Source organism: Rutilus rutilus (genome assembly GCF_951802725.1).
Source record: "Rutilus rutilus genome assembly, chromosome: 24".
NCBI classification, from domain to species: domain Eukaryota; kingdom Metazoa; phylum Chordata; class Actinopteri; order Cypriniformes; family Leuciscidae; genus Rutilus; species Rutilus rutilus.
Window position 1 is genome coordinate 28,519,516 of NC_140228.1, and position 18,834 is coordinate 28,538,349.

At 38.4% G+C, this 18,834-nt stretch overlaps 1 protein-coding gene and 1 long non-coding RNA gene across 2 annotated transcripts in view; one reads left to right on the forward strand and one right to left on the reverse strand.

The window, feature by feature from the left end:
• pard3aa (par-3 family cell polarity regulator alpha, a) overlaps positions 1 to 18,834 on the forward strand; it is a 444,866-nt gene that overhangs the window by 402,603 nt on the left and 23,429 nt on the right. The window lies entirely within an intron of this gene.
• On the reverse strand, positions 16,845 to 17,511 carry LOC311283967. Its single transcript, XR_014626146.1, has 3 exons — positions 17,377 to 17,511; positions 17,172 to 17,230; positions 16,845 to 16,984 (listed from the first exon to the last, which is right to left on the reverse strand). It is a non-coding gene; the product is annotated as an uncharacterized lncRNA (long non-coding RNA).

Sequence of the window (18,834 nt, forward strand, 5' to 3'; positions counted from 1 at the left end):
AAAGTTCATCAAAGTTGTCCTAAGACAAGAACAAAATTCAAATGAAAGATTTTGATCCACTTCAAATGTTGACGACTGTATTATGTACCAATAAAAAAAAATCCCTGTATGTATTTTACTAATTAATTAAAGTAAAATTGAGGCATGTTAAGGCAAATGAATAGTTAAATCTGTGTTTTGAACTGATTTCTAAACAATAATGAATCAATGAAGTGTGAAGAGTGAAACTGTCTATCCGTATTTGATATATACAGTCCAGACAGAAACTGAGAACTTATATTATCTGAGCCATTATAGTTTGCCACACGTGTTTCAGACACATTGTGCCTCGCTGCTCATGTGGGAAATGCATTGAGCGTCTGGCCCGTGGTTTGTCCCTATTCAATTCCACTTATTTTCCCTTCGTTTCATCTCTATTGTGCTTTCAAAAAATTGTCAAAAAGAGAAAACGTCTAACCCACGCGGGGAAGATGTCTGTGTTTCTTCTTCCTTTACTGCAATATTTTTTGTGCTGCCTTCATGCTTTGCGAACTTCATTACCTGGAATGCAGCCCACCGAAAGAGATTATATTATTTATTTTGTGTGCCGTGGATGTGATATTTCTCACCCTCATTCCCTCACTGTGCCTTAAGGCAATTCAACACAATAGGAGAAAATAAGACAAAAAAGCAGCAGTTTTATAAAACGGATTTGTGCACAACAGCCTGAAGGAACATTCTGCACTTGGAAAGACTGAATCTTCAGGGAGACGAGATTGGTGTGTGTGGATTGGTGTGTGTGTGCGCGCCTCACATTTCCTGCACTCGCGCCCATTAGGAAGAAAGCAATAGGAAATGGAGAAATAAGAGAGGTAATCGAGGAGTTTGGTAGAGTTTTAATAATCATCATGTCAGCAGCGGGTTTGTGTGTGTGTCTTTTATAATGTTGCTCATCTCTGGGAAGACCCAGTTTGGTGAGTGTGTGCTCTGTGATTCCGCCTGCGGATTCTTGTACGTGTGTGTGTGTGTTTCTGATAACTAGCGCCTCTGGAGCGTGTGCTCTCATGACACATTAATGTGCAGTACAGATGACACACACCGCAGGGGTTTATGGGGATGAAACCGCAGTGAGATGCTCTGCAGAGAGGACATAGTGTTAAAAAAAGTGATGTGGACGCCTGGTTTCTTGCACACAGTGTTTGCTGCAGTGATGCATTATGGGGATTAAGCAACGTCTCAGCTGTTACAATGCAGCCGCTCTTTACCTACTGTTTGACCCAAAGATACTACTGTTAGAGGAAAGACTAGAGTGAGTGTGTGTGTGTGTGTTAATTTGTCAAACATGACACATACTTTAAACTATGCATAATTTCTCAACACTTTTTTTTAGCCCTACAATACCAATCAAACGTTGGAGGTTAGTAAATTTAATATGGTAGTTTCATGTTTTTGAAAGAAGTCTCTTCTGCTCACCAAGGCTGCATTTATTTTATAAAAAAATACAATAAAAACATAAAAATTGTGAAATATTATTCCAATGTAAATCAGCTGTTTTCTATGTGAATATATAGTAAGGTGTAATTTATTCCTGTGATCAAAGCTGAATTTTCAGCACCATTACTCCAGTCTTCAGTGTCACATGATCCTTCAGAAATCATTCTAATATGATGATTTGATGCTCAAGAAACATTAATGATTATTATCAATGTTGAAAACAGGTGTGCAGAAAACCTTGATACATTTTATTCAGGATTCTTTGATGAATAAAAGGTTAAAAAAATATCTTTACTGTCACTTTTAATCTCTGTTTGAGTGCCTCAACCAATGGTGTGAGTTTGGGGGCGGGACTAGATACTGATCTATCTCTAGAACTGGAATTATATTTGATGCAGTATATATTATTATGGGGGTTATGAATGTTTCTGAGCTTTTTGACAGCATTTCTTGCGTTCTTTTCTGGAAAGCTCACTACATATCTGTCGATTATTTTCCTCGGCAGTGTGTTATTCCCCTTCCACACGTTGCTCTCCGAGACTCGTAGCATCAGGCAGGTGTTGACAGTCGACAGAGTCACCTGTCGTCGGCTTTATCTCTCCTCCAACCCCCTGCTTCACTCCCTCTTTACCCAGAGGAGCCCGACTGCTTAACCTCCCATCATTCCCTCTGTTACACCCATCATTCCTCTGATCCGATAGCATAGTCCTCTCCAACAAAGAACAATCTCTACTGTTAAATTAACTCAAAATGCGACTTAATTGAACTCTGTCGGAGTACGTTTAACTCTGTTGGAGTTCATTTAACACAGCTGATTTAATTGTACTGCTGTACAGATAAAGTTTTGTCATTTCCATTCAATACAAAAGGCAGAAATCAGCAAAATTTCAAAGCTTTTCTGCACGTCAATGGCTTATATTCACCTTCCCACAGGAAGGGACAATCACAAAGGAAAATCTTTTTGGTTTCTTAGACACCAGTGAGATTAGATGGAGACGCTTGCTTTTCCTTCATTTTTCTCAGATTTCTTTTTTCCCCGTGATACAAAACCTCCAATGATCTCAGTCTTACAAAAGAAATCTCAACAGCGTCCTTGAATTCACCAAGATATAAAAGATTGCTGTCAGAGATTTCAACATGATCTCAAACCATCTTTTTTTTTTTTTATGTCATAGTTATGACATACAATTTAATATTTTAGGAGGACCATCTGAGTTGATACCTACATGCACACACACACACACACACACACACATTGGCCCGTTTACCTCTGGTATTAAGATGCGTTTTGGTCGATCGGATCACAAGTAGACGAGGCAGACACATTCCCGTTTACACCTGGTGTTTTAATCCGCCTCTTTTGTCCACTTTCTTCCACTTCTGTCCTGATTTCTTTGAGGGGAGGGTCAATGGGCGGGGAAATGTATGGATTTTTTCAGATCTTTCGATCTAATGGACAAATTAATCTTGCTCAATTTACATATGAACACGTCCGGAGACGACGGAAAAACACACGGAGAGCATCAGCTTTAGTTTCTGCTCTGACGGTCTAAAGATCAGCCGAACATTACAAGTGTGTGTTAGAAATCAGGAATGGTGAGAGAACCAAACCAAATTTGGGTCTCCATGCGACAAAGTTTAAATCCCGTCTGGCTAGTGCGCTTCCCCTAATGTTTACTCATCAGTAGACGGAGAGTAAGACAGTGTTTTGTGGCTGTTTGAACACATTGGACCACATGAGCGTTTACACTACAAAATCAATCCGTTCGAATACGTTTTTGACAACCTCTGGAAGTGGTAAAAGTGGACAAGCTCAAGACGTTCTACACCCCGTTTACACCTGCATTTAGCGTCGTCCACTTGTAATCCACTGTAGTCTTGGCTTTTGGCTTGCTTAGTGTGTCCCCAACATTTAATATTCAGCAATATTATTGATCTGCCTTACTTAGGGTGGATGATGACGCAATTTTCTTCTAGAAACAAACTTTGTTGTATTATTTTCAGAATGAAATGTCGACCAGGACGAGCTAAAGTGAAGCTTTGAGGTGTTGATGGACTCGATCGACTCCATCTGTGTTTTGATCATCGTTATGAATCTGATCTGGATGTAGTCTTTGACAAAAATGTGATTTTTCTCAGCTTTTTGCTCAAAATGTGTTATTTTTTGTGTGAAATTTACCTACATTCAAGTGTTGATGATAAAAATAATGCACTAAGCTAGAATACTTTTGTTTTTGTTTTGTTTAATCAGAGGGTCTGTTACTTTTGATAAATTGCATATTTAGATATTCATGCACCAAAATACTCTGGGGGTTTATGACAATTTATTGAAAATGCTCAAAAATGCTGGCAGTGGCTGGCAACTTCTTTTCTGTAAAAACCCTGGCGGGGAAAGAGTTCATACCAGGTGTAAACAGGGCCATTGTAAATCTAAACGTTTTAAAAATGAAAGATTTGATTGCGCACAGCATGTGTTATTGTTCTCCTTCTGTTTAGCTCCTCCCCCGCTGCAGTGTCGTCTTCCTGCCCTCCATAATCTACCCAAAGTTTAGCTGAGTAATTGGGATAATAATTATCGGGTGGTTAGTGCCAGCTGGGTCAGACAGCAGCGTGTCGCTGGCTTATCTGTGTGTTCAAACCAGATCCCATATGGCAGGAACAAGACGGTGACCAAGACCCCTAGATAGTGCACACAACAAATGCAAAGTCAGTTTGAGTTCAATGCTGTGGACTGTAACTCCGAGCAAGGCGTTTGCTTATGGTATTGCCTTTTTTTTAATTAATCTCTCAGTCTGTTTTTGAGTTTATTATTAAGAGTTGGAGATGCTCCAATGGGAGCACTAACGCGCTATTAAGTTACGCAGATTCAAATTAGCCTCCCATAAAGCGCTGACGCAGCATCTGCCGATGCCGCTGGGAAATATCAGGCAGCGAGAGGTTAAATATCCATTTGTCACACCCCTCACCCGTCCCATGTGACCTCAGATCTCTCGGTAACCATGGCAGCGGGACGACCCTCGCTAGGATACATAAATCAGAGCGTTACTGCCCACCACTTCTTTTATCTGCATTCAGAGGGCGATTTATTTGACTCTGCCTTTATTAGAAGGGTGTTCAGTGGCCGTTCAGTTGGGCTATGAATGCTCACTCTATGTTGTGGGTGGTAAAAATGAAAAAAAAGCTCAGAAAACAATATGGCTCGGCCTCTCAAGCCTGTGCGTTTACACAATGTCCTTCTTTACTGTGACTTTGGAACAGATGACAGTGTGAAAGTCGTTCTCTTTTAACGACGGTCGTTAATCCTGCGACCGAACCTCACTTTCATGTCCCAGTCAAGCTTTTCCTCACTTCTCCTCAGCCAAGGTTTTTTAATGCGATTTAATTTAATTAAAAGGGAACTTGGCTATCTCAATATATTACTTATTCATAAATTACTTTGTTTCCCATCAACCTTGTAATCAGTGGAGGCCCCGGAGCTCACGGGAGAATAAAACAGCGTGTGATATGAGGATTTAATGCGTGCGAGAAGATACTGATCTTAATGCAGTGCAAACATGATGGAGACATAACTGAAGCAAACTGACCAGAGATTTCCAATCAAAAGCCCCAGGACTTGCTTTTCTATTTAATGATATAAATCACTTTAAAAATGCCATGAAATCAAGTTTTATGACTTTCATGTCATTTCTTTTTTATCTTTAGGGCCATATATGCCAGCCAAATTCCTTATTATTACTCATAAGGTCATTTTTCATTGACATTGTGGTCTTTATCTTGCTCACTGGTTGAATGGCACTCTATATAACACAGACCAACGTCCATTGGAGATGAGCTTATTATGTTGACTCTAGATATGCCATAACAGGCATTATTTACTATTTATTGAACTTTGCATCCTTCCAGTGATTGACAGAATGACAGGACAGCAGCACTAAAGTGACCTTATCCGCCAGCCATGTGCTAGTGGTAATCATTTAGTCTGTTATGCTTTATGGTTATTTAGTGACTGTAGTCTGGAGCCTTGCACCTCTTTCCGACCTGTCAGAGATAAGTGTTGAGCCTATTCATTTTTCTAAGTGCCGTTTCATAGTGTCATCTCATTTAGCCTATTACAGTAAGTCTTTGAGGGTCGTTATTGGACTGGCAGCATCCGAGTCGAAACATCACATGCATCCAAGCCCTCTCTGCATTAAGCGGCATACGCTATTTTACAGATTTGCCAGCTCTCGGGGGGGATATCATAACGGCTATGTGCAAATATAGACATATGTTAGAGAAATCACACTTGCCAGAAGTGAAATCACGGCCTTCCAATGCTTCAATAGTCGGGGGATGCATTACAATAAATTCCAACAACCCCCAGAAGAGCCACAAATCCATGATTCTTCTGAGGACACGCAAACACACTCTTGCACACGTGCTCGTTATATAACCAGCAGGACAATAATGTGCGCAGTGAATCACTTTGAGTGTCGCTCCGTCTTTAGTTTAATTGAATTCGAGGTTTCTAATTGATTCCTTCTCATGTGTAAATGTTGGGCGTCTACAGCAGCGCCAAGCCTCTACAAATGCCAGAGGTGGATTTTTACAGGAATTCATTCATAAATGTGTTTGCTCGGAATTTGGCATGTGTAGATAATTGAAGAAGAGGAGGAGCAAAAGAGAGGAAAAAAAAGAAGGAAAATCTCCAGTGATGATTTGGAAATCTATAGATCTGCTGTCCTCATCAGAATTTGCTGTAAATTCCCATTCTAATACTGTATGTACTATACTATATATATATATGGATGTGTCACAATAAGGGAGAAAAGATCCATCGCTTCTTCTGTTTCAGATTGACTTTAAAAGACAATTTTAATCAAAAGCAATGTCCGTAATTTTTCTTCCATAATGTGACGTGTTTCCAACTAAATGCCCTTAATGCCCTTAATGCCCTTAAAGTGAGAAACTGAAAATTAAACAAAATATTTTGCATGTGCTCATAAAAATCTGTTTGCATACTCTTGCATTAGAGTTTCCAATTGCTTTTCATCTACATTTCTCATGCAAGTTTCCTATTTAATAATTATGCATAAACCAAACAACGGTAACATGAGCATGTATACGTTTCCAGGGAATGAATGATTTGATAAATCGTGTACTGCAAATGTAATGTATTATCACTTTGGATAAAAGTACAATGTAGAATGAGAATAATTTATAGTAGGACCACGAACATATTAAGAAAGTTAAAAAAGGTCACCTTTAATGTAATGTTTAAAATATCGGCAGCACTTTACAATAAGGTTCATATCTTAACATTATGTGATGTATTAACTAACATGAACTAACAATGAGCAATACATTTGTTACAGAATTTATTAATCTTTGTTAATGTTAGTTAACTAAAATACAGGTTTTCATCATGTTAGTTCACGACTAATGTCAACAAAATACAACCTTTGATTTTAATAACGTATTAGTAAATGTTAGATTAATAAATGCTGTAGAAGTGTTATTCATTCTTTGTTCATGTTAACTAAGGTAGTTAACTGATGTTTACTAATGAACCTTATTGTAAAGTGTTACTATAATATCTTCACCTTTAGTGTGCACAACAGAGATGACAAACAACTGAAGGTCGTCACACAAAGAGTTTGAAGTGAACTCTCCGTATCTCCGTCACCTTGAGCCGTGTTGACTCACACTCGAGACTCTTGTGTACACTAAGCTCATGGGTTGAACTGATCCGAGACCTCTTCATCACTCGTATCAGCCCGACAGGGAAGAGTCCGGACCCCGGGTGAAGTTCAGCCTGTGTCGGGCACCGAGAGCCAGGCTGTTTAAAGGTGATAATGGCTTTTAATTTAAGCCAAAGATGATTTATCTGAGCTTGGCTAGCCTCCCAAACCACAGACCTGGAAGCATGAAATGAAAACTATTACCTTGGAAGTCTCATCAGTCACTTTGAATATTCTGAATGTGGAGGAAGATGAAAAGCTGCAGAAGACTTGATATAGTTGCGGTGGATCTGGTTCAGTTCGTCAGAAGTTTGAAGCTCTGTTGACCTGTCAGTTAATGTGAATGCCGGTGGTCAAAACACAGCTATATTTAGACATTCTTGCACATATGAATAACGTAGGGTCTGTTTGTGTCAGCATATGAATGTATGAGAGGCCTCTATTGTTTTTCCTGAAGCTGTTTCATATCATATGGTGGTCTGACTTTGACAGTGAAGAACAATTTGTATTGTGCTGTAAACACGGTCAGTGTTTAAAGATGTCAGGCTGTGATGACAGAATGGGCTCGCTTTGTTTACGCGCTAGATCCGTAGAAGTCAAGCTAATGGTGAAGGGTGATAATTACTGGACGAGGAAATGTGCGATCGTTTAATTTGTTTAGGAGAGAAGACAAACAAATTGAGAGTGAAAGCTCCTGTTAGCTAACAGAAAAGAACAGATTTAGAGGGAGAAAAAACAAACGTAGCTGAAGCCGTAGCCTAGCGGTTAGCACATGAGCTATAAACAAGAAGTTTGAGTTCAGTTCGCATTCATTTGATCTGCCATCTCAAGTCCACTTTCTTGTCTGAATGGCATTACAACTATTAATTGTTCCATATAATATTTTGTAACCAAAACAATATATTGTGAAATTAAACATTTCCCATTCTTTGTGATTTGTATGTTTTGTAGCATAAGGTAATTAAGAGAAAGACTTGCTTTTTTGAAAGAAATTAATACTTTAATTATTCAAGGACACATTAAATTGATCAAAGGTGACAGTAAAGATATTTCAAATAAATGCTGTTTTGTTCTCTCTTTCTTTTCATCAAAGAAGGGAAAAAAATATATAAAAAATATCACGGTTTTCACAGAAATCTGAAGCTGCACAACCGTTTTCAGCATTAATAATCATAAATGTTTCTTGAGCATCAAATCATTTCTGAAGGATCATGTGACACTGAAGACAGGAGTAATGATGCTCAGGAATAAATTACACTTTACTATATATTCACATGGAAAACAGCTGATTTACGTTGTATTAATTTTTCATAATATTACTGTATTTTTGACCAATGAAATGGGTGAGCATAAGCAACTTCTTTCAAAACCATAAAAAACTTTTGAACAATAGCATAAATATTAATGTCTTATTAGTCATCACAAATAGCTACTCGCTAGGATCCTGTCGACTCGACGGATAGGCCAAATTCATGACGCATAAATCGAAAAATGTTATATTTTGGAAATAATCACAAAACCAAACCAAAGAGGTGTGTTTTTGGGCCTTAAAGTTAACACATTCCCTCCAGGTGTTTTAGACCATTGACCCCTCATTAGAGTCACCCTAAAACCACTAGTGTCCAGTTACACGTTTAAATGAGCTGGAGGGCATGTGTCTCATCTCTCACCTGGCTCAGCTGTCAATCACACCTGAATGAGACGTGTTAACCAAGTCGGTTCGCCATTACCAATAAAGTCCTCCTAGTGTGTTCAGAGGCTAATGGTATTTAGTAAACAGTGGTTTTAATTAAAAACCTCTCACACATGCCCTCGTTCCCAAACCAAATACCCCCACAGTGTGTGTTTGCGGAGTGTGTTCTCATGGTCGCTCAGTGGCCATCTGGACGGGACTCTCAGTTGTTTTGCTCTTTGTTTGTGAAGCGTCAGAATATCAGTGGCGGCTTTAATCCTCCTCAGCTTGTCTGGCTTCTGTGGGGGTCAGAGACTTTAATCTCGTCACTCAATCTGAGCTGAACCTGAGAAGTGACTGTTCTCTTTCACACACAGTTCAGACATTTATTTAAAGGAGCGCTGGAGCGAAATGCTAAATTGAGAAAGCCAGAAACCAAATTCTTGGCAAGCTCGTAGTCTCATTTTTCGAAATAATTTGATGTGAGTTTTCAGCCATGCTAGAAGCATTTTGTGTTCACATATTTGCATAATGTTTTGACTGTGACCTCAATTATCGACAGGACATTTCACTGTTTGTTGGTTTCTGTTTATTCTCCACATTACTTTAATGACTTGCTTCCCCCAAAAATGTAAACTCTACCATAATTTACTCAACAACATGTAGTTCGAATCCTCTATGTGACTGACTTTCTTCTGTGAATACATTTTTTATTATCATTTTGTCCAATAAAAGTCAAGGGTTATTTTAGTTAAATGAAACTAAAACCAATTAGATATTTTTTTTATTGCATCATTTATCTTGATGTACTAAAATAACTAAAACTACAGACATTTAAAAAAAAAAAAAGAAAGAAAAATTCAACAAATTAAAATGAAAACGGAAAATATAACAATAAAAGCTAATTCAAAATAGTAATACAATGTCTCGATGATACTCAAATAACACTGATTGGACCCCATTGACTTTCATTGTATGGACAAAACCGCAAACTATGAAGCACTTTTTTAAACTATTACTTTATCACTGGAAGTCTTTGTTTGTTTAGAGACGTGAACAAATTAAACGCATCATGTCTGCATTTTGTTGGCCTTATCGTAAAAATGAATCTAATGAAGCAGCAAAAAGTCATGCATGCGCCTCTCACTCCTCAAATAAGAAAGCAAGTGTATGGTATCTGGATCCGGCAACTGTGGGCTACCATTACATAACCGAGATGAAAAGAGAGTCAGACAGAGAGAATACGAAACGATCCTCCGGGGGAAGAAGAAGAAGAAGAAGAAGCTGTTTTCTGCACAGAAAGTAGGACTGCTCATGACTGCAAAGTGCGGCAGAAGTTTTCTGCTCTCATCATTGCTGTTGAGTAACCGGGTTGAGTTGAAAAGTGTAGCGCGATAATTAAAGAACTTCAGAATGCGCTTGTCTTGTAACCTGAGGGAATAGCTGGAGTTTCTCTTTATTCAGCTGTGGTGAGACTACGGGTGAAGGATTAGAAGAGATTACACTGGGATCCCAGTTCAAATAACTTCATCATCACCCTCAGAGTGTTTGCTTCAGTCGCTGCGTGTAAAACACCTGCAGTGAAAACGCTTCCATCTCAGACGATGACAGTCGGACGGCTCGTTCTCTCGCACCCCGTCACCTTCGTTAAGCCCGTCGATGAAAAGTGTGGAAACTCTCGTCAGATTTCTGCATGTTCCAGCGCTCCGCTAGGCGTCTAAAGTTACAAACCTCTAATCCTCCGGCTTTGGCAGAAACAACTTTGGTATTACGGCTTAAATGGGTATATTGAAAGTTTCTCAGGCTTTTTGGTGGTGTGTGTTTTTTTTTTTTTTTTTTTTTCTCGTGTTGAGAAACAGATGTTGGCTGTCGGCCATCTCCTCGCTCTCATTGACTGAGCTGTTCTGGCAGTTAGCTTCACTGACCTCTGCTTTCAGCATATTTGGCAGGCATTGTATGGCTCTTTGAAAAGCTGCTCAAAATCTTGTTACATCACGACGATCAGAGCATTGGAAGCGCTTTACACAAAGACACTACGCCGTCATAACAGGTGTCTTTTACTAATAGCTGGCTAATCCTTTTTGCGGGAACAGTCTGAATCCGCAGTCATTCCAAGTTTTCCCAGAGTTATTTGTGACACTTTCCCCTTTTATCGCTTCCTTTCTCTATCTAAAGCCAAAATCCATACCTCCAATTACTCTGAATGTCATATCTATAAACACAATCCTTTCATGTTCATATGTCTTATAATCAATAATAAAAATCCCTTGATTTTCATGTTGCCTCTGCTGCCCACCTGTTATTTTTTTACCATGTACTAATGTGCTAAAACAATGATATCAAAAGACCAAATTCAGGATACACTTTTATTGATGATGCATACAATTGACATGTGAACAGATGAGCCCAGGAAGTTACACAATGTGCAAAGCGTTTTCCTATAGAAAGAAAAGCTTAACATAGCTTAACGCATTAAGACAGTGGTATTGGAGGACAAAATCCAGTATACACCCTATAATAATAATCAAACTATGTACACGTAAGCAGATGAGCCCAGAATATGAACGCACAAATTTTCACTTTAAGTGTTTTCTTTACACTGGTTTTCAATGGGAAAACGCTTAACATCCGTTGCAATCATACTACCAAACCGTACATTTAAAATAGTACGGCCACACCACCTTGTTTTTTGGTTTTACAAGCTATTATGAAATAAATAAAACAAAAGGCCAAACATGTGTCTGGTCATGCAGGTGATGCTGAACTACTGTATATACTACTGGTCAAAAGTTTGGGGTCAGTACGTTTTTTTCTTTTCTATCATGACAACTCTTGGAAGGGTTTAGCATGATAATGGATATGACAATGCTAATGTATTTGGTCTTGGTGGAACAGATCTGCTACGCTGCTGCCAAGCAAGTTACATTTGCTACGGCTAATAAACACATGACACGCTTCTGTGAGCATGAAGACATGTGAGATAACCCATAGCAGATCTGCACAGGTGGAGCTGGGGAAGGAGGAGGGTTTTAGAGAAACTCTGAAAGTGTTCTGCAAACTACTACATAAACATTGACCAACTTTTTGAATGGTGATCAGCAAGCTCATTGGCTGCAAATGCAACGAGAACCAATCAGCTTGTGCCGTGCAGTGTCAGCAGTTTGCTGATGGACCCATCAGCCTGCACCATCTAGAGCTTCATAACAGAACTTGGTATATATATATATATATATTCAAAGGTCCATAATGTTTTTTTATTGCAATTGTGGGCACATTTAGTCCTCCCTCTGTCACTCATCCAGTCTTGATTGATGGCTGATAGGGTCTTCTGGACGTGCACGTGCAGAATCAACTGTGATGGCCTCTTGTGTTCTCAGAAGACCTCTTAGTTTTAACCTATAATGTGTCTTCATTAAGACTGAGAGCCTCATTCAACAATAGATCATTAAAGTGACAGGCCACAGTCAGCAGATAATTGTGATTCGAATACTGGGGTCATTTAGGGTGAGCTTATTAACATATGTATAGCCCAGCGGATTGGTCGTCAATATTACGTCTAAGTCTCTCATTTTCTCTCTGTCCCCTCTCTTCGCTTCAATCATCCATCTTTATCCATCCCACCTGTCAGTTATTGGGTACTTCGTATACCTTCAGACATCATACGCACAAGGTCCCATGAAATGACCCTTAAAAGCACAATCACTTCTTGTTGCTGAGTGACTTTGCTTGGGAAACTGGATTTAACAACATGTATTGGATATCCATAAAAATAAATATTGTGAAGAGGAATGGATTTTGTTTAGCTTTGAGAATAGAGGGTTTTGTCTGTTTTATGTGCCATCTGTCTGCATATGCCAACCTACTGACCCTGCATTGATTATTACACAACATTGATAACTTAATTGAAATGACGGCCCATGTCAGAGCTTTTTTTGTTCATCTCCAGCATGGCCATTACTAAAGGTCATGACCCATGACCCCAAGTGCGGGGTCCCATAAGGGGCTTGAGACTTTAATTCAATAGTTGTGGATAACTGGGTTGGACACACACACACACACAGACACACAGAGAGAGAGAGAGAGAAAGAGAAAGAAACAAAATACATTCAGTGTCTGTCTTTTTGATGAAAATGTTCCTCTACAGTTATGCAATACTTTGTCATGTCATATTTGTTTAATTTTGTCCATTTTATTGACTGAAATGACCTATATTGTTAATGTCTCACAATATTTTATTTTATTTGAATATATATATCAGTCATATACAGTAGTGGCCAAAAGTAATTTCTGGAGGGGATATTTGTTTTTTAATGACCTTACAAGTTCAAGTAAGCCATCAACATGTTATATATTTCCTTGGTTCTCTTCTGTTTTTGCATGTGTTCATAATTTGGCCAAAAATGATGTTGTACAATTTGACGTTTCATTGCCTTATCACAAATCGGCAAACAAGCATAACTACGCAATATGCTTACAAAATCGTTAACAATTTTTTTTATAATATTTCAATAAAGTGTGAAGATTTCCTAGGCCTGACATCACTTTTTGTTAGGACTATATTTAAAAAATAGATATTTTATTATTCTCATCATTCTAATCAACAGTTCTGATTACAATAATTTAATTATTGTCATGATGCATATACATATATGTTTTATAAAAGTTTGTATAAAAGTTCTAAAAAAACAAAAAAAACCCCACTATATTTGGCAACACATTATTGTCAGTAATTTAGTTTCAGAGGGAAAAATAACTATTGGCCACACTTTAGTTTAGGGTTCAATTCGCACTATTAACTACAACTTTTGCCTCAATAAACTCCTAATTACTGCTTGTTAATAGTTAGTAAGGTAGTTGTTAAGTTTAGGTATTGAGTAGGATTAGGAATGTAGAATATGGTCATGCAGAAAAAGGCATTAATATGTGCTTTATAATTACTAATAAACAGCCATACTAATAATATGCATGCTAATAAGCAACTAGTTTATAGTGAGAACTGGATCTTAAACTAAAGTGTTACTGAACTATTTAATTCTGCCTTTTTACTCTTTATGTCAATATTGTTATAGCATAAAGTGGCACAGAGTAGATGTCCTACGGTGCCTTTTTTCTTCATTTATTAGTAAGAACAAGGCACTTGGGAAAGGTGGAAAAACGAATAGCAAAAGACGAGGAAAAGTGATGGAAAAAATGTGAATAATTTACTGGCACATGCTGGTTTATGTGGCCATTGACATTTCAAAAGCTTCAGTTGCTGCAATCTGATGTCAGTGTGAGTGTGTTAGCATTAGCTCTGATTTCTCCTCCTGTTTTTTTTTTTAAACGAACCCCAATGCATGAACTTTTAATCTGTTCTGCATATTCTGAATAAGCCATGAAACGTAAACCTCCAGGAATCATGGTTCAGGAATGACTGACAATAGATTGGCCAGATAATCCGTTTTACAGATTCAATCGCACAGCTAACTCGTACAACAGATGTCAAGTAATACGCGGATGAGGGCCCAGGGTTGCCCACCTCTGAAACCCGATCTCCACCTCCCCGCGATGGGTTGGTGCCCTGGCGTCTGTTAGCTCTTCTGCTGAGGGGCTTTTGAGAGTCAGGTCAACGGTGTGTGTAATAAGCTAGCGCTAGCGGATGGCTAGTGCCCATTCACATGCTGATTTTCTAGTCGATCCATTTGCATTAAGTGCAACCTAATTGCCAACTGCGGCCTGATTATGGTGCGTGTCGGCCGAGATGAAATATGACCTCCCGTCTGCACCCGCCGCTGCTCAACTGATGTCAGATGGGCGTAAATCTAAAGGGAAAAGTTTTTGACACCGATGAAATACTACTTGAAATGGGTGATAAATGCTTGTATTTATGGAAGAAATGGACATAAATTACCTCACGCATTAGAACAACTCTCTTTGTTCACGTAGGCTGTATTTTCCACATCTCTTCCACTTTTCCTTTTTCCATTGTGCCTTGTTTCACCTGTGGTGTGGTCCCAATACGTTTCCTAAGAAGAAAAGCTTAGTACCCTCTCTTATTTGCTTGGGAATGTGTCCAAATGTGACTCCTCAGTTAGTGGCCAATGGCATTTTGATGAGCCAGAGAGGAACAGCTGGAGTCTGCAGTCGTTTAAGTGACCATATCGCCTCTTCTAGACTCTGGAGTTGTGCTGGTGTTGTCATCGCTCGCAGTTGTGAGAGGAAGTTGAGCAGCTGTAAGGGGTATTGGGATGGTTACACACTCTCAGGAAAAAAGGTACAAAAGCTGTCACTGGGGTGGTACACTTTCAAAAGGGACATATTTGTACCTAAAGAGTGCATATTTGTACCATATTGGTACCAAAAGTGTACATATTACACTGCAAAATTTTTCGTTGTGAATTTACAATAAATAATTGGATAAATTTTGCATGACTTTCACAGTAAGGATTACAGCAATATACTGTGAAATATACTCACAGCAATTTACTGTAATTTTATATCTGTGATATTACAATGCATTGTTGTAAAAGCACAACTGTATACTGTAACTTCACAGCTTCAATGACAGCAATTACTGTGATATTACAGTACATTACTGGGGAATTACAATCTTTTGCTGTACATTGTTACAACAAGGCCCTGTATTTTACAGTGTGTACTGTGAAAGTAATGTACAAGTTGACAATAATTTACTGTGAATTTACAATCATTGTACAATTAACCCCCTCCCCCCCAACAAACAACTCTGAGGTAAAGTCAATGTTAGCCCAATGGCATATTTATTAACAAATACATATTTTTCAATGTACAGCAGATGCCAAGAACTTCAAGAGTTCAAGAAATTCAACTTTCTAGTCATAAAAGTCATCTTAAAATGCAGAAAATGCAGAGAAATTGTGCAAACTCGCAATTCAACTACCTGTCTCACAATTCAACTATTCATCTAGCTGTGTCACAATAACAGTAATGGACAGGATGGGAATGAGGCCTTCATGGCAAGATAAGAGAGCGATGAAGGAATGTCGTAAAGGGGTCAGGCGCTCCTCTCAGTCTCAAACATTATAATGAGTCCACACGTAAAAATCTTGTAGTGCAAAGTTGTCTTGAAAAATTACAAAAAGAACAAGGCTACTCAAAACTGAGCCTGACAACTACCGCTGCAAAAAAAAAACTATGATGCCCACTCAAAGTCAATAAGTTTCCTCAAAAGGGTGCTCACATGAGGGTTCATTGTTGTCCGCTTCTTGGTCTTTGAGCCTCTTTCAGGATTGATGCCCAGGAAGCACCTGTTAATAAAGCAAAGATAGTTTCAGTTTTAAATAGACTTAGGGTATGTATTGCAGACAGCATTTATCAAGGTGTGCTTTTTGCTGTGCTTTTTCCCCACATCAAACCCTAATAGATTTATAATCCAAACTTGTTAGATCTTACTCTCACCATATTTTTTTTAGCCATTTTTAGCCAAGGTGCCTCAGGTTAGGTTTGCCTGAGGCAAATAGGGTTGATTTTCTACTATGAGAGGCCATATCAACGTGTGCCGCCACTGAAATGCATCTTTACAAAATTGGCCAGTTGGTAAATTAAAACCAAACCCTGTTGAAAGTATGACAAACATATCCTTTTCAATAAAGGGCCTGAGAGCATTTAGTTCTGCTTTGAAATAAAATTTAATCTACTTCATTCAATGCATTCACATTTCGCAATAGACGTTTCAAAATCATCATCACATAGCCTGCCCCAAAACAAAATAAATAGCTGTGATTGGACCGGCAGGTATTTGTCAGCATAACATGTGTAGAAACCCAGACTGATCTGCAGAGCGAAATTGAATGAGTTCGCGAGATCAGGATGGTCTCACCAGGCTAGCCTCAGGTACCTCGTTTGTCAGCATTTTAGACCTCAAGACAATCATTGAGTTGGAAGCCTGAACTATAATGTGAATTACAAGATTAAATGTTATCTTTATAAAATACCTTTGAATGAACTCCAGCGTCGACGATCCAGCGGCAGGATACTCAAGGTTGAAGACGTAATAGCTGCTGAAGAAAGCAGCTACTCCGTTGTAAAAAGAAAGGGTGTGGGCCCATCACGACATGTCCCTCGATGGATACAAGCCATCCAGAGGGCTTCATCATGTCACCTGAAATGAACAGATACAACATTATGTGTTATGAGCACTTTGCGATCTGCTTAAGATACAAATGGTTATACAAATGTAATTCTTATTATAATTATAATTATTATTATTTATTGTGGTCTTGTAGATTTCTAGAATGAAAACAAAATAATGAGTTAGAAATGTCGATACTAGATCAAAGTAACATTACCTTGAATGATCAAGCAGGGGCTGCTGGGGAGTTCTGCAGTATTGACCAGTGGCACATGGCTCTAACATAGTTAACACACAATAGCATGGATTTAGGATAAAGGATAAATATTGTTCATTGGTCAGAGGTAGTAAATCATGCAAGGTAAATGTTGATAATGTAATCACTCATTTTGCATTTTAAATATTTGAATAAAAAATCTTACATCAACTTCAAGCATCAAACTCTCTCTGATGACCTGGAAAGAAAAGAAAAGAAAAAGGAGAAATTACACAAATGCAACCAACAATAAGAATTTCAGTTTGAATGCAGATTATGATCATTGTAATTTAATTTTATCCTCAAAAATGATAGTGGTATATATATAGTGTTTTTTTCTGTAGCACTTTGAGATTGCTCACTCAATGTAAAGTGCATTTACAACTTTTACAATTATTATTCATTCATATCAGGACAAGTGGGAAACCCTAGTGTTAAAACCCTCCCGTTGTCGAACACGACCGCGTTCCAGGCAACCTGTAACCCGTGTTTTTCCAACTCGTAACTGGGAGTACATTGATCTAGTACGAGTTCACGGGTGGGAAGTCACGGGTTTGACTGCCGTTCCAGTGCACTTTCACGGGTATAAGGTTGGAAAAACACGGGTTACAGGTTGCCTGGAACGCAGTTAGCTCAGTCATGTTTTAACTAGGATATCCGCTGGAAAAATATTTTTTCATGGACCGTTTGGTTTGAATCAGTTATTAAAGTTAAACAGCTAACGGTTAGCCCTGCTAATCTATGATAACCTTGACTAATTACAGAAATGTGCACACATAAATAGTAATGTTTGTCCCATCATTGGTTTTATAAACTTTACAAACACCAGATTTGTCTAAACGGTGCTGTGACATGAAAAATTAACTTATAGCTAAACTCTCGTCATTACTAACATTACTACTATTAGCAAATGCTGTGAGAGAACGTTCAACAATTCCGGGCACTTGCTAACAAAATGTGAACTGTGTCATGCGATAAACGTTTATTTGAAAGTAAATATTATTATCATATTAAAATAACATGGGTGTAAGTGCTGCAAACATGCATGCTGCTCACCTTCTCCATTCAGCCCGAAAATTCAGAAGAGGGACACGACCGCGCCTTTCCAGTTCAAATTCAAAACAGTTCGGTTATGTCATGTGACTTCCCAGGGCATATTTCAATACAATATTTCACTGTAATAATACTGTTTAATGCTGTGAAATCCTTATTTTTTTCCACTGTGTTGCTGTGATATTACAGACCTTGTTGTGATATAACAGCAGGTTTTTGATTGCAGTATTTTACTGTAAAATAAGAGTTAAATGCTGTAAAATCCAAGGATACTGTTGTTTTTACAGGTATTCATTGGGATATTACAGGGAAACTTAATTACAACAAGTTACTGTAAAATAATACTGTTAATTATTGTGAAATGCTGGTAATTTTTAACAGTGTAGTACCTAAATGGCACATATTAGAACCTTTTGAAAGGGTACCGTCCCAGTGACAGCTTTCGTACCTGTTTTCTGAGAGTGCATGGCTCCAAAAATGATGATGCCCTGATGTGAATCATCATTCTTCATATTCGTTTTGGTCTTTCTCTCTCTTTTTTGTAACGTGTTTAAATTTGAGGAGGTGCAGA